Here is an 18,101-nt window from a genome sequence, read left to right as displayed (position 1 = left end):
ATTCATAAACATCTTGAGCTTTTTTCACTCACTTAATTTCTGTCTCTGGTGGTCCTCTGACTTAACTGGGACAAGAATGCTGAAAGAGTTCAGACAAGGTTCAGGTCCAGAGATTTAGCCTGCTGAATTCTGCTGTTGACATAACTTTGTCCTAAGTCTAATGGATGAGGAAAAGTGTGCACATTGCACAATAAAAATCTGAAAAAACATGCCTGAAGGCAGTCTGTTGAGCTTGTTTAATTGAGATAAAGAGTTTTTAATCCAAACAGCTGAATATTTACATACTTTAATTTTACTGTAAGATACTAGTAATCAATAAGGTGCACGTACACATTGATTTTCATAAGATATCAAACTGGACTCTGGACTCTTCACCTGAGGTCTGCTTGCAGGAGAACCACTGAAAATGTCCTGATAAATTTCTCCATTTGCATTAATTTTACTGGGGATGTATTAGTCTGCTGGATCATTTCGGATTTGAAGTGCAATATAGATAATCACATGAATGGCTGCTATTCTCCGCTACCTAAAGTGCACACCACCCACCATGCAAATGAATACACTGGAGTGAGGGTCAAGGAGCCCTTGGTAATACATCAGAAATGTCACATTGCATAATCAGACGACCTTGTGGAAAACATCTAAGCACAGAGACTCGATTTAAACATTATATTTAAATCTACACTGACAATGTCACTCTGCCCTCTTATTTATTATTGAGAGCTGATGATATGTGAGGAAATGGATGAGGTTATGATGTAGGTAAACCATAGGAGCCCTCTGGATTGAATCGTCTTCTGCCTGGCTGGTCTTAGGCTCTTACAATACATGTGTTCACTGACCTCAGCATGCAGTGCTCTGTGACAGCAATTTTCATTTGGGCCTGGACTCTTTTGCATCAACATATAGGCTATGCTCATTCAGTGAACTGAGTAATCCATTTCGTTGGGGGTTTATTCTCAAATGTGTAACAAATTGTAACTCTAAAAGCCCCTTGCCATGCTCAATTTGCTTCGTTTGCTTGACTTCACTAGTTCAGTGGACATGATCGACCACAAAGTCTGCAATATTCACTCCCACAGTTTGAAACCCTTACTTTCACAACTGCAAATCAGATTAAATCACTATTCATTCATATAGTGCCAATTGTGCAAGATTTTACAAAGTGCTTCACATTGTTAATATTGGAAATGGTAAAAAGTGAATAAGAATAATAAAACATCAATCAAAACAAGAATACTAGTAATAAAAAGCAATACTATTAATAAAAAGGAAATAAAATAAATATTGTGAAGGTGATAAATGCAAATTGAGGTAAATGAAAATAAATTGAAGTGAGGTGAAAGGTTTTAAAATTGACATAAAATAAGTGAAGTAAAATGAATAATGTGTACATTACAAAGGAGCACAGTGACTAATGCAATACAGTAAAATAATTATAAATAAATAAGTCAGTAAATAAATGAAAGAATGGATTACTTAAGAAAAAGCTAAGCTAATACGGTATGTCCTAATATTTTGTTACATTGGCGACAGATTCTGAAGCAGGCAGTTACAGAGGCAGGGACCATAAACACTAAAAGGTTTTTGTCCAAGCCTGTAAGACAACTAAAAGGACACTGCGGGACTGGAGGGATCAAAACGGAGAATATTTTAAAACTATGTCTGAAATGAGTTTGGGTGCTCGTGCATTAAGTGATTTGAAAAGCAATAAAATGCTGAAAAAAAAAATTCTAACACGAAACAAACAAGAAAACAACAGTAAAAAACTAAGAAAGATGTGGTCCCACAGCTTCACAGCAAACAAAATGGAGATATTGTTAGAAGATGTGGCGTGGATATTATTTTCCAGTTTTAGGACTAGGGTGTCCAACAAAACAAAGAAAGAACTATGGTTAAACATCGCGCCAGCCCACAGAGAGAGTGGGAAATTGTCAGTTTATAAATATAATTTAAAAGGCAATTAGGCAACATGAAAAATTATTCTGAAGCTTGCGGTCGTAGCAGTGGTGGCCACTGTCGGAGTGAGCTGACAACATCGATAAGGTATAGCTAAGAGTGGTCCAGACTATCCTAAGAGTACGCCGTATGGAAGGTGTACATAGCTAAGAACATTTTGGGAAACATGCTGAAACATTAAGGCACAGCTTACGGTACAACTTACGAACAACGTAGCATTAAGAAGTCTTCAGGAAACGCAGCCCTTGGTTTTGCAAGGGCATGCATGATCACAACCTCAATAATTATGCGAAATAAACCTTAAAACTGATCTGGTGTTCTTTAAGTATTTATGGCATGAGCAGTGTAGGAACCACATTTCCCACATTCCCACAGGACAATTCTGCAACGTCCACCCCGCATGACGTCTAGCTCGGTTCATGGCGGTAGCAATAAACTTTCCCAAGGTATGTTCTCGGAAAGTCCCTTCTTCCCATTGTCTTTTTCGACGCACCCTCTGAGGCCAGTTTCTTCACCTCATCTGCTCCGATACTCGGACAGAGGCTGAATTCTACACAGCGCACTACCAGGCCTACGGACACACCTAGCTAGACACACGGTTACTTAGTGGCCTATAGCTAGTGGAAACTGGTGTACGCGGAACGCTACATCAGTTTACCCCTGCAAAGCTCACCAACGAACAACAGCAACAAACTTTTACACACAGAAAACCGAACGGACCAGACGACAATGCGCCGCCCACAGGGACATCCCAGCTTTGCACATCAGCCTAGGACAGCAGTTCACATTACCATCGCCGCTCCTACAAGGACAGCAGTTCACATTACCATCGCCGCTCCTACAAGGACAGCAGTTCACATTACCTTCGCCGCTCCTACAAGGACAGCACGTCTTTTGGATCCAGCAATACGTATGAACTCAGTAAGACAACAAACATTCAGGCATATCCAGTGTTTATTTTAATCTTAACTGCTATTGTGAATCTATGTTTCTATATTTGTTTTCTTATCATTTGAATGTATTCTGTTAGCCGTATATGTACGTGAATTGATTCGCCGTCTTTCGCACATATATAGAGTAAACTATGCGAGTAGTTCTTCTCACAGCTAACACTAACACGCCCACTTTTACCTTTCCTTTGTTCAAGGGACACACGGCACACACACACACACACACCCTACTAATAAATATATTTTATTAAACCCGGTGTCTGTTTTGGCGTCACATAGACATGAGAGCCGAGTTAAAGCAGTCTTTCAAAGAACTTCCGACCTTCAGGTTATCGGTATGTTTGAATCATTGATATTGGTTATTTAAATAATTAATTAAAATAGTAAATTTGTGGTTAGATATTTCTGATTACAGTAATTTTATGAGACTGATTACTTTTTGCAGTTATACTGCTACACTACATTAATTGGCACCCCAGTTTCGTAGAGAGTAAAATCCCTACGTTATTTGGCGGCCCGTGCGAGGACCCTACAGCAGTATTCTGTCGCCACACCTTGTTCAGTTGCCATGCCTATCAATTACTTACTAAAGCAGGTGAACATTTTAATTTGTGGTCATATCATCTCTTACGTTGTGGATATTAAGAAATTCATCATTAGAACTTTAACCAGAGACATCTGCAATGTGGACATAATCTACTTCCAGCAGATTATCAGCAGTTGTTGATTAGTTGAAGTTAAAGCAGATGAATATGACAAAATATTTTCCTTACCCAGTGTAGGGGTCCTCGCACGGGACTCCAAATTATGTAGGGTCCTCGCACGGGCCGCCAAATAACGCAGGGATTTTACTCTCTACGAAACCGGGGCGCCAGTTAAACGTTGTGTAGCAGTATAACTGCAAAAAGTAATCAGTCTCATAAAATTGCTATTATCAGAAATATCTAACCACAAATTTAGTATTTTCATTAATAATTAAAATAACCAATATTAATGATTAAACATACCGATAACCTGAAGGTTGGAAGTTCTTCGAAAGACTGCTTTAACTCGGCTCTCATGTCTATGTTATTCCAAAACGGACACCGGGGTTTAATAAAATATATTTATTAAACAAACGTAAAACACAGAACAGATAAACTAACGGGAAGTTAGTAAGGAAATTTAGTTGGGTATGTGTGTGTGCGTGTGTGCGACGCGCGCAAGCGCGCGTGTTGCTTGAACAAAGGAAAGGTAAAAGTGGGAGTAGCTAGCTTGGGTTAGCAAGAGTTCTGGGTGTGTTAGTTATTGTTAGCTGTGAGAAGACCACTTGCATAGTTTACTATATATATGCACAAAAGACGGTGAATCAATTCACGTACATATATAGCTAACAAAATACATTCCAATGATAAGACGGCAAATATGGAAACACAGATTCACAAAAACAGTTAAGACTAAACTAAACACTGGCTATGCCTGAATGTTTGTTCTCTTACTGAGTTCATACGCATTGGATCCAAAAGACGTGCTGTCCTAGGAGCCGCGATGGTGCTGTGAATGTGTGTCCTGGAGAGATGCGCAGGCTGGGGCGTCTTAGCCGCGCGTTGTCGTCTGGTCCGCTCGGTTGCTGGAAGGATGTTCGTTGGTCCCTTTTCCGGGTGGAAAAGTTTGTTGCTGTTGTTCTTTGGTGAGCTTTGCAGGGGTAAACTGATGTAGCGTTCTGCGTACACCAATTTCCACTCGCTATAGGCCACGAAGTTACCGCGAGGTAACTGGGTGTGTCCGTAGGCCTGGTAGTGCGCTGTGCAGCATTCAGCCTCTGTCCGAGTCTCGGAGCAGATGAGCTGAAGCGAATGGCCAAAAAGGGTGCGTCGAAGAGAAGAAGCAGAAGAAGCAGAAGAGGCAGAAGCGACAGAAGAGAGATCCCAAGAACGTGTCTTGCTCTTATACGGGACCGTTTATTGCTCCCGCCATTACGGGATTGGCTGAACCAAGTTAGACGTCATTCGTGGTGGACGTCGCGGAATTTTCCTGTGGGAATGTGGAAGTTGTAGTCCCTACACCAGTTAATTATTCAGACAAATATGTGACGGTGACACTTATTTGCCCTCCATTAAAGCTGCAAGAAACGTTTGCCTGCGGTGCAGATTGTTGAATTGCAGGAGATTTCTGACCAATTGTGGGTATCAGGGAGCAGGTGACAAATTTTGTGCATCATCACAGATATTTGATAACTGCTACAGCCCTATGTTGGGCGTCTGTACTTCAAACAACATGTAGGCTATTCACCACTCTCAAGCTGCAGATGACAAATCAATGACAATGTAATTATTTAGAAAAACACAAATAGCTCCCCCTGTTATTTAAACAGAGCTAGAAATGCAGTTTGCATCTATGGGAGTAATGGGGTCTGAAAGGAGATGCACTAGATGGGAACAGTTTGGCAACATTACACAAGCAGTAAAAGTCAGACGTGAGTAGTATTTTACAGCCCAGGCATGTCTGATCAGACTCTCAATCTAGAGGATAAGTGGCAGATTGTTAGCAGCATGGCACAGTGACAGATTTAGCATGTCTCCATCTTTATTGTTCTTCCTAAATTGAAATTGCCAACTGCTCCACTCGAGTGACCGCGGGGTCACCCACCTCAGGACAAGGTGAAGTGTGTGCGCTCTGTGCCTTCAGAGGCTTCCTCCACACCGCAGCCTGTGCAACATGTCATAGGAGAGCTAGCACAAATCAGGTGTACGTCGCACTGAAGACAGCTAGTAGCCCAGGGTGTCAGGAGGTGAACTGATTACAGTGCTAAGCTCAGGAGCCCTGGCTGACTTACGCCTACTCTACCTATGCAGGGATAAAGCAAGCTGCTGAGGTCCACGTTAATTTCAGTCTATAAATATAGTTAACTGCAAGTGAATATAATAATCTGTCATTGGCATGTATAACCTCTAGCTCCTTGCTAACAATTTAAGATGTTAGTGCATATGGGAATGTTTTGATTTGTGACTGCAGTAACAAGCGGTAGTATTAAATGACTGTGAACTAATCGTTTGTGTGTGATTGTTTGCTCTTTATTGCCAAGGCTTTTGATTGTGATATTCCATATTTATATTTACGACCATTTCAGTGTGTGATGGGTTACCCAAAATGCAAAAGCATGAAACTGCTTCTAAATTGCAATATAAACTAATAGTTAAAAGGGCCAATGTAGATCCTGAGACCGAGTTAACATTTGTCAACGGACACGACAGGCACTTATATACACTAGATCTTCAAGCTTTTCCTATTGTATTGTGTCTGTTGATGGAAGTGGGCACATTACAGTAAATAGTGTTGTGCAAGGCAAAGGCATAATACCAGGAACTAGCAAACATTAGTTCAAGTGAAACAGAAAGTGTCTTTTAATGGCAGACAATGCAAGTTTCAGATAAATTGCTTTGACAGAAAGGTTTGTAGAAGCGTGCCAACATACTTTCCAATGAAACAAAAATACACAGTTATGTTTTTAACTGTAGAATTTCAGGGACGATTCCAGTTGCCACCCTTGCTCTCACAAGAGTGGAAGTATATTTTACTCATATATTACTACCATGATCGTATGCACCAAAAGTGACTAATTTCCAAAGAGTATATACCTCTAAGTGCTTTTTAATATGCCATGTGATAGATATTGAAAGCAATTATCAGATTTTCAGTCTGAGGAGGACAGTCTAAATAATACGGTTTTGCAAAATGTTGTGCTGAAATCGCTGTTGTCGGTCTGTCTATTACACTGCGGCAAGCATCAAAATAATAAAGTTAAAGAACTGTAACTGAAAGGGAAGAGTTTCATCAGTACAGTACTTAACTTGGGCACTTTGACAAAAAGAAAAAGACAACAATAGCAACTATAGGAAACTGCAGATAAACCATAGTTAAACGATTGACAAAATATGTATGAGACCTTGGATTGTGGAAAAAAACTGTAGGCTGTTCAAATCCGCTCCTGATGTCTGCTGATGAAAAGTAGGATGCTTCAATTTTTTTGTATTATATTAAAGAAATATTTGAAAGATGACAAGGTTGTTGCCAAGTGCCAAAGTCAAATAAAATTGCTAAATGTCCTTCCAAGAAGTTTTCTTTTTAAGTACGCCATGCTCCAAACAGTCTCTCACATAGTGACCACTCACATGCTTACATTTGGAATGTATGTACAGTATCATATAGTATGTTCCTGTTATATTCCAGGGTCTCTATATAAATAGATGTTACGCATTGGCAGAAAATTGCATGTTATGTTTATATAATCAGTGGAATTTTAAATGGAAAAAGTCTGCTTTCATTATTATTACAATATAGAGGTCATGCTCATACATACATTTCCAGAAAAGGCTGTGTCCAAAAGTCCCCACCATATGTACCATTTGCTGTGAGAAATTTCTTTACACAGAATGTGTATGTTGCAACTAGGATCATTAAAGGATTTGCTTAAAAAGTACTTTGAATTAATTTGACATGGTAAACATGATAATGCAATTATTTCATGCCCGACCTCTTTGCATGCAAAAATATGATAACCTGGAAAAGTAATTATTTTTCAAAACCTTTATTGCACATCTGTTCTTAGGTCGGCTCTTCACATTATTGAATTTTCATTCAGAGACAGGATGTATATTTTATCTTTTGCATTTGCATTGCATCAGGTGTAGCGTCAAGGAACAGAGGCTGCCACAACATGCAAACCCAGAGAACCATGGGTGGGCAGGGTCCCCACAGCCAAATGTATATGGCACAAGAAATGCTAATAACTCATATAATTCACCCATGCAATGTGCTTTATAGACTGTCAGTTCATCAAATATATCAACTTCATGGTGACTCACTTTTTAAAATTTACAATAGCCTCCAGGCATATACAACTTATGTCGAGAATTTAGCCTATTACAAACAGGAGTAATTTACTAATATTACTTTCTTTGGCAGTAAGCTTAGTATTTTCCTCTTTTCTGATATGTAAAAAGATTGCTGGTAAATATGCCTGTGTATGTTGTTGTCCAATGCAAAGTATCTATTTTTCATCATGTGGCGATCCAGAACAATGGCTTGGAAATTGGCAGTGATTATGAGAGCAAGAAGGAGTTCCAGCTGCAAAGAAGTGAGCCTATAAACACAAGGGTGAATCTTAGAAGGGTAAACAGTTGAATGGATGGCTTAAAAAACAGTCACAAACATAAATGTGGAAAAATGTCTGACCTTTAATTAAGAATCAATTTCTGGGCTATTTTATCAGATGTGTTATGCACACCTTGACAAACTATAGGCTAACTTGGGCATAGCTTCTTGGAATGCAGTTTGTCTTGGTGGCCATCAATTTACATTTATTTACCTGGACATAAATCCCCAGCCTAACTTGTACAACCAAACAGTGTCTACTGTAAATAATGCCTCCCTCCCAACCCTTTTTTTCTTTGCTATTCTGAGAACATTGTTGAAGACATTTGTATAAATTGAAGATCTAGGTACAGGATTTAGGCTTATGTTTCTGGTCTGTCTATTCTTTGATTTATTTTTTTGTCTGCTGAAATTAAAATTGATGCGTGAAGTGCGCTCATTACATTTGAAAAATGTCCACCAGGTCAATGCATTCTGTAACCACCCCTGTAGTGAACGGTGGGATATGGAGCATCAGTTAATGTTCACTAAGTGACTTTGACCATGGAATGATTGTTGGTGGCAGACAGGGTGGTTTGAGTATCTCAGAAACTGCTGATCTCCTGTGATCACACACCTGGTCTCTAGAGTTTGAAACAAAATGTCAGGAAACAGTGCGTTTTGATGCATTGTGGATTACCGGGATTTACATAATCAAGCGTCCCATTGGTATGGGGGATCATTTTGTATGCTGGCTCACAATCACACGCAGAGCTTTCAGAGCAGTGAATGCAATGACATCTGATTCACAAAGTCATTTGAGATGAACAAGCTTAACAAGGAATTCAAAGACAGGCTAATGAGATCATGATGCTAAGCCTTTTATTTTAATCCTGTAGGCGGAGAGCTCTTTTTTAACAATTAGACATTGCATTACATTTAATCATTAAGCAGGCACTCTTATGTTAGGCAAATGCTAAAGTGCATAGAAAAAAAATTGGCTGTCACCTCTGCCATGTGTTGGATGACTAAGCATGAGAGTACTCCTCATGTGATGGAAAGTAAATAGGATACATCCATCAGAAAATAACATTGCTGGATAGCAATTATTTTAGAATTTAACTCCATACTGAAACCATTTGATGTTGAATTTGAAAAGCCATACCAAAGCCAATATGAAATACCATTTGATATTGAATTGGAAAAGCCAATGCTAGGCTTTTAACTTACCTCTTTGCTATACGACAGGCAAATGCAATGTAATACAGAGTTGCTCACTTAACACATTACATTAATTCATGCATTAATTCATACATAAGCACTATTTTCGGAAACACTTCACTTGAAAGCCATCATTATACTGTCACCAGCGTGGCAAGACACATCATATGCAGTGATGACAGGTATTACGGCTTTCGAGAGGTCATTTCACCGTTAAGCCTGCTATATAAAATGTTATATAAATGTATTTAAAGAAAATACATATAAAATGTCCTGCACACATTCTGATATTGATAGAAAGTGTGTCATGTGCTGTAATAACTGACGCTTTCCACTTTACCGCCTTAGAGGGCAATTTCTACTTGCACACACATGGTTGAAGACTTAAATAATAATAATAATAATATTATTAAATAATAATTAAATGAGAGGCTTATGCCATCCAGAAATTCCAGACACAACACATTTATGTCAGAGCATGTACATACAGTGTACATAAAGGTACATTAAAATACAAAAAACTAATTTTGTCACAAAACGCCTTGTGTTTTTATAGTTTAGCACTGAATATCTCAATTTCTAAGTCAAGGACCAACACAGGACTACTTTATATTTGTGGAAAACTTATATGTGTTTTCCCAAAACTGCACCCAGATGTCCTCAAGTGTCCCTAAATATCTCCAAATGCAAAACATCTGAATATATTTGTCCAGACACATGAATGATCAGAAAAGCTTAATTTTCTACTAAAATGTGAAGACAATTCCGATGAGCTTTATTCACATATCAGAGTAATTAGACAACATTAGCTTAGGTATAGTCCCGGCAAATACAGTATACAGTTTTCTTGAAAATGGTTGAATGGATTACAAAATAAACTTCAACGTTAGTCAGAAAACAGTCGTAGTTTCATAACCAGGTGGGATATTTGATTCCATAAATATGTCTGTATTCAATGATTAGCAAAACAAACTTATATTTATACCAAACTTGAGACAGGTGCGTGGGGGTTGGACCCAAAATGCACGACTCAGAAACAATAGTAATATAAAGACCCCTCAGGGCTTTATTCGGGACGAATCCCAGGAGAGTAGTCAACACAAGCAAAGTCCATACACGTAGATCCAGCCAAACAAATACAAAACAAACAAAAAGCACGGTGCCGAGGGAAGAGGCAATCTCGTAGTCGGTAGGCGTGCAGGGAGGTCCGGTAGCAGGAGAGCTGTCAGCGGGGCAGATGAACAGACGGACGGCAGGCAGAGGCGTAGTCGTGGACGAAGCGGGAGTCGAAACCATGAAACAATCAGCGGGGCAAAAGTACAAAAACGGTAGGCGGGGACGTAGTCAAGAACAAAACGAAGGTCACAAAACAGAAATCAATAATCGATGGTCAGTAAACAGGCGTGGATCGTAACGTGTAATCAAACAGTAAGTAATGCTCAAGAGTTGCGTGAAAAAACAGAGGCAGACAATTTCGCAGTGAACAGTTGCGCGACTGGGCTATAAATGCAGGTGTAGACAGGTGTAGACAATTAGTAAGAGCGTAGCAAGGAAATGGAAAACAGGTGCGATGGATGACAAGTTTAACAAGGAGATTAGTAATCGTTAGTAATAAACCTATCCTGCCCTAGCATTAGTAAATTAGTAAATGACATGCACGAGAAACATAAGGTAACATGAACACATGATTAGTCTTGTTAGTTTCTACCCAATCCTGATCTAGCGTTAGTAGTTTTAGTAAATAGACAAATAGAACATTAGGGGAGTGAAGGACAGAACGAGAGAGAGAGAGAGAGAAAAGGCGGAACGCAAGGTTTGCGGAAAAACATGTAAAAGTGTATGCATAACAACGACCAGTTGACGTAACAATAAACATACATCGAAACATAACACAAAGCGAAACTAAGACGATAATCACTCAACATAACCAGGTAATAAAATTGTACGATAACATAACTAGACATGACAAGAAAATAAATCGTAACGAGACATAACTAAACAACATGACGAACCTAGACTAACATAATACATGAAGACACTACGTGACTAGACAACATGAATAAACATAAAACATGGCGAGACAGACCTGAAACGTGACAGGACCCCCCCCTTAACGACCGACTCCTGGCGGTCCTTGGAATTTATCAGGGTGGTCACGATGGAAGTCTCTGATGAGCGATTTGTCCAGAATGAGACTGGGAGCGACCCAGGAACGCTCCTCAGGGCCATAGCCCTCCCAGTCAACCAAGTATTGCACCCCACGGCCCCTCTTACGAATGTTCAAGAGTTTCTTAACCGTGAATGCGGGGTGGTTGTCAATAATGCGGGGGGGAGGTGGTGGGGGATCCGGGGGACATATGGGGTGAGAGGCTTAGCAGCGCGGCCTTGGCATCCCTCCAAACCTTGGAGCACCGTTTCATGTGGATGGCGAGGGAGGGAACAGCGATCTCGGCTTCCTGGTCAGGAAACAGTGGAGGTTGGTAGCCCAAGGAGACCTCAAACGGAGATTTCCCGGTGGCGGCGCAGGGTAAGGTGTTGTGTGCGTATTCCACCCAGGTTAGCATCTTGCTCCAGCCGGCTGGATTCTTTGCCGATACGCAGCGTAGAGCGGCCCCCAGGTCCTGATTGGCCCTCTCCGTTTGGCCATTGGACTGAGGGTGGTAGCCCGAAGAGAGGCTAGCTGTGGCCCCGAGGGCCACGCAGAATGCCTTCCAAACTTGGGAGATGAATTGGGGGCCGCGGTCAGAAACGATGTCCGAGGGAAGTCCGTGAATGCGGAATACTTCTCTCACCAGAACCTCTGCGGTCTCTTGGGCGGTGGGCAATCCAGCCAGGGGGATGAAGTGTGCCGCTTTGCTGAATCGGTCCACCACAGTGAGGATGGTGGTGTTACCTTCGGAAGGGGGAAGTCCGGTAACAAAGTCCACGCCGATGTGGCTCCAGGGTCGGCTGGGCACAGGCAGAGGTTGGAGTAAACCAGCAGGGGCTTGGTGGGAGGCCTTGCTTCTGGCACAGGTGGTACATGCCTTGATGAAGCGCCTGGTGTCAGGGATCATGGAGCTCCACCAGAATCTCCTTTTCAGCACCGCCAAGGTGCGGGTAAAGCCGGGATGGCAGGAAAGGAGGGATGAATGGGCCCATTGCAGCACCTGTGTCCGAGCGGCTGAGGGGACGTATAGGCGTAATCCGGGGTTGGACCTGGGATCGGGCTCCTCCCGTAGAGCCCTCTGGATCACCGCCTCGATCTTCCATGTGACGGATCCGATGGTGCAGGAGGTAGGAAGGATGTTCTCGGGGATCTCACGCTCAGAACAGGTGTTGAATTGACGGGACAGGGCATCGGGCTTGACGTTCTTCGAACCTGGACGGTAGGTCAAAGAGAAGTTGAACCTCCCGAAGAACAGCGCCCATCTCGCCTGTCGGGAGTTCAGCCTCTTGGCTGTCTGGAGGTATGCCAGGTTCTTGTGGTCGGTCCAAACGATGAACGGCTTCTCGGACCCCTCCAGCCAATGTCTCCACTCCTCCAACGCCAGTTTGACTGCTAGCAGCTCTCGGTTCCCAACGTCATAGTTCCTCTCCGCCGGGGACAGCTTCTTGGAGAAGAAGGCGCAGGGGTGTAGTCGGTTGTCCGCGGCCGCCACCTGAGAGAGCACTGCTCCCACCCCTGTGTCGGAAGCATCCGTCTCGACCACAAACTGGCGGGTGGGGTCGGGGTGTACCAGGATGGGAGCGGAAGAGAACAGTCTCTTGACCTTGGTGAAGGCCGTCTCAGCTTCGGAGCTCCACCGGAATGGCACCGCAGGGGACGTGAGTTTGGTTAGAGAAGAGACCACTTGACTATAGGATCTAATGAACCTCCGGTAGAAGTTGGCGAATCCCAAGAAGCGTTGGAGCTGCTTACGTGAGGTGGGTGTGGGCCAGTTGGTAACTGCCAGAATCTTCTTGGGATCCGCCCTGATCCATCCCTTCTCAAGGATAAACCCCAGGAACTCAACTGTGTCGGAGTGGAAGACGCACTTCTCCGCCTTGACGAATAGTCTGTTCTCCAGGAGTCTCTGTAGGACTTGCCTGACGTGGTATTCATGATCCTTGGCATTGGTGGAGTAGATTAAGATGTCATCCAGGTAGACGAACACATGGCGACCCAACAAGTCCCGAAGAACATCATTCACCAGGGCCTGGAACACAGCAGGAGCATTGGTGAGGCCGAATGGCATGACCAGGTATTCGAAGTGTCCGAGAGAGGTGTTGAAGGCGGTCTTCCATTCATCGCCCTCGCGGATACGGACCAGGTGGTAAGCGTTGCGGAGATCCAACTTGGTGAAGATGGTGGCCTCGTGAAGTGGGTGGAACGCGGAGTCCATCAGGGGCAGAGGATACTTGTTCCTCACCGTGATGTTGTTCAGCTCCCTGTAGTCGATGCACGGGCGTAGGGAGCCATCTTTCTTCTGAACAAAGAAGAATCCCGCACCGACGGGAGAGGAAGAAGGGCGAATTAGTCCATTAGCCAGGCAGTCACGGATGTATTTCTCCATCGCCTCCCTCTCTGGTCTGGAGACGTTGTATAGGCGACTTGAGGGAAGTGACGAACCAGGGAGGAGCTCGATGGCGCAGTCGTAGGGTCGATGAGGCGGCAAAGACTGAGCTTGTGTCTTGGAAAACACTGTTCCCAGGTCATGGTAAGGAGAGGGGACCCTCTCCAGGGAGGGTTTGGGAGTCTGTGGTAGAGCTGGCACTCCCTCTGCTGGTGGTGGGGCGGAACGCAAGCAGGACAGATGGCACTTCGGATCCCATGCTTGCACTTGGTTAGAACTCCAGTTGATCGTGGGGTTGTGTTTCTGGAGCCAGGGTAATCCCAAGATGAGTTGGTCATTAGGGGACTGGATGACGCGGAACTGGATCATCTCCCGATGGTTCCCAGAAATGATCAGTTGTAAGGGAATGGTGATTTGTGTCATGCGGCAAAAGGTCCTTCCATCCAGCGACCGCGCGTTCTCAGGGTGGGGTAAAGGGAGGGTGGGGATGTTCAGTTCAGACACCAAAACTTCGTCAATGAGATTGGCGTCCGCTCCAGAATCCACCAACGCGTTAATCCGGGTCGTTCTGTCGGGCAGAATTAAGAGAGTCGTGAGCGTGGGACGATGGTTGTCTCTGTCAGACCCCTCATGTCTGTCGACAGCTCTCACCTCCACTGGTCTCCTGGTCTTGAAGGAGCACCGAGCCTGGGTGTGACCCGGCCTCCCACAGTAGAAGCACGAACCCGTGGTTCTGCGGCGTGCTCGTTCCTCAGTAGAGATCCTTGTACCGGCCCGGGACAGGTCCATGGGTTCGGATCCCTCAGACTGCTGCTCCTCCAGTTGAGGACTTGGCCCCTGCCTGGGGTAATGGTTGCCAGGAAGGATCGGTCTCTCCGACCGACGTTGTCTGGCACGGTTGTCCAGGCGGATCGTGGTGCGCACGAGCTGGTCGAACTGGGTGATGGGGTCCAGTCGCGCCAACTCGTCCTGGAGCGTCTCACTCAGGCTGGCCAGGAAGAGATTTGCCAACGCCGCATCGTTCCAGCTAGTAGCCGCCGCGAGGGTGCGGAAGTCGATGGAGTGGTCTGCCGCGGTCTTCCGTCCTTGGCGCAGAGCAATCAGTCTCTGGGATGGCTCCTGGTCGCTGGATGCGTGTTGGAAGACCTTCCGAATCTCATCGGCGAAGACTGGGTAAAGAGGAGGGAATGAATCCCCGGACCACACCGCCGTAGCCCAGTCCAACGCCCTCCCCTTGAGTAGCCCCATCACGTAGCCAATCTGACGGTCGTCGCTGTTGTAGGTCTGGGGCTGTTGCCTGAACACGAAGTCGCATTGTAGAAGGAAAGCCTTGCACCTCTCAGGTTCTCCACCAAACCTCTCCGGAGGGGGTTGTTGGGGCTCTCGGAATTGGCAGGTTCCCGTGGGGTTGAGCGCTGGGGATGTGGGTGGGTGGGAAGGCTCCTCCCGTGGTTGTGGTAGGACCGCAACGGCAAGCCTCCTCATCTCCGCGCACAGTTCACAAATCTCCAGGTGAAGTTCGGAGATTCCTTGTGAATGCTGCCGGACGATGGCTCCTTGTTCCTGGAGGGCGTAGAACATGGCAGTAGAGTCAGCAGGGTCCATTTTGGCGAAATTGTTCTGAGACGGGTGCGTGGGGGTTGGACCCAAAATGCACGACTCAGAAACAATAGTAATATAAAGACCCCTCAGGGCTTTATTCGGGACGAATCCCAGGAGAGTAGTCAACACAAGCAAAGTCCATACACGTAGATCCAGCCAAACAAATACAAAACAAACAAAAAGCACGGTGCCGAGGGAAGAGGCAATCTCGTAGTCGGTAGGCGTGCAGGGAGGTCCGGTAGCAGGAGAGCAGTCAGCGGGGCAGATGAACAGACGGACGGCAGGCAGAGGCGTAGTCGTGGACGAAGCGGGAGTCGAAACCATGAAACAATCAGCGGGGCAAAAGTACAAAAACGGTAGGCGGGGACGTAGTCAAGAACAAAACGAAGGTCACAAAACAGAAATCAATAATCGATGGTCAGTAAACAGGCGTGGATCGTAACGTGTAATCAAACAGTAAGTAATGCTCAAGAGTTGCGTGAAAAAACAGAGGCAGACAATTTCGCAGTGAACAGTTGCGCGACTGGGCTATAAATGCAGGTGTAGACAGGTGTAGACAATTAGTAAGAGCGTAGCAAGGAAATGGAAAACAGGTGCGATGGATGACAAGTTTAACAAGGAGATTAGTAATCGTTAGTAATAAACCTATCCTGCCCTAGCATTAGTAAATTAGTAAATGACATGCACGAGAAACATAAGGTAACATGAACACATGATTAGTCTTGTTAGTTTCTACCCAATCCTGATCTAGCGTTAGTAGTTTTAGTAAATAGACAAATAGAACATTAGGGGAGTGAAGGACAGAACGAGAGAGAGAGAGAGAGAAAAGGCGGAACGCAAGGTTTGCGGAAAAACATGTAAAAGTGTATGCATAACAACGACCAGTTGACGTAACAATAAACATACATCGAAACATAACACAAAGCGAAACTAAGACGATAATCACTCAACATAACCAGGTAATAAAATCGTACGATAACATAACTAGACATGACAAGAAAATAAATCGTAACGAGACATAACTAAACAACATGACGAACCTAGACTAACATAATACATGAAGACACTACGTGACTAGACAACATGAATAAACATAAAACATGGCGAGACAGACCTGAAACGTGACAAAACTGGAAATATGTCAGCCAGACGTGCAATAAAAATGAGCGAAGAAAACATTTACGTGTTTATTCATGCAACTTCTGAATTGTATATTTTTGTTCTGATATTTGAACATGATGTTTTGACGTATAGAGATAGTATGAAGGATTCTTAGAATATGCTGTTTATTGCATGAGTCTGTAGCGAGGTGAGGGTTGTCAACTGTGAGCGTGGGGAGGGCGAGGCTGGAGTTTTATTGCCCTGCTTTGTAAACTGCTGTTCTCTGAGAGTCTTTTTAACAAAAGGCAAGAACATCTCTATATCTTAACTTTTTGGAATTTGTTTCAGTTTATTTGTAATTCTTAATTTTGTTGACATTGATCTGCAAGAAACTCTACCTGAAAGTCAATATGCTCTACATTGTTTCAAATATTATTTTGCAAAAAAATATAATGTGGATTATCATACTACTGAACCTTTTAATTATTTGTCCTCTTGTTAAGGAGTGTGGCTATTGATCACTGCTGCCAAGTATTACAGTGCAAAGCAATAAAAAAAAAAAAAAAGGCCAAATAAAGAGCTTGTCAGGCTCATTGTATTTGAGTATTTGAATGCTGATACATTTAGAATTCTGGCTTTCGGGAATAGGTGCAGTGAGATAAAAATACATTTCTTTTGATGGATTATGTGGTGTGTGTATGACTGTCGGCACTGCTGATCAGCCACAGGGCGCTGTCCAATGTGGTGATGGATGAGGTGACACCCGGTGATATTTTATTAGATTAACAGATCGAAATGAGTCTTTTTATTTATTTATTTTACAGTCTGCCCTTATTTTTCTTACAATCAGAATTCATCAGTGGGCTCTCAGACTTCTGCAGTGAATGTGACCTCTGGTTCTATTCCTTTAATAATACAGTTCCGTCAGCTGCAGATGAAAGCAATTATTGTACTTTAATTGCACCAGTGGTTCCCAACCCTGTTCCTGGAAATGTACCATCCTGTAAGTTTTCATTGCAATCCTAATTGGCACCTAATTCTACTTATTAGCAATGAATGAGGGGTGCTTTTTGGGGTTGGAGTGTTACAGGAACAGGGTTGGGAACTGAGTTACACAGAATGAGCTGGGTATCAAGCTTACTGAAATGTACTGTCATTTAGAAACACTTCAGCGCTGTGTTAAATGTGTGTCAGTCCTGCATAAAGTAACTACCTGATTGTCGAAATAGATTGCAACAACAATAACACACGAGGATTGGTCCATTAAGGTTTAACTTTGTTCAAATCATATTTGTGGCCCTGAGGTGAATAGTGCCTGATAAACTTTTATTAGCTTTAAAAAAACTGTTTTTTAAAGCAGAATTAGAGTGTGCATTATTTCAAGCTCCTGAGTGCACTTCTGGTGTACTTTGACTGACAGCCACTCATGGCTCTAGGTATTTAAGATTAAGTATCAGAAGGAAAGGGGGAGCTGCAGTGTTGTTCAATTACATAAGATTTTTGAGATTCAGAGTTCCTCTCAGACAAGAAGTAAGCTATGTATCTGAACATACAAGATAGTTTCCCTTCTTTAAAAACAAACTATAAACTTAGTAAATGTAATGTTTTTACTGCAGTGACT

The sequence above is a fragment of the Conger conger genome, chromosome 9 (assembly GCF_963514075.1).
Source record: "Conger conger chromosome 9, fConCon1.1, whole genome shotgun sequence".
NCBI lineage: Eukaryota > Metazoa > Chordata > Actinopteri > Anguilliformes > Congridae > Conger > Conger conger.
The sequence above is the reverse complement of the archived record's forward strand: the minus strand, read 5'-3'. Positions refer to the sequence as shown.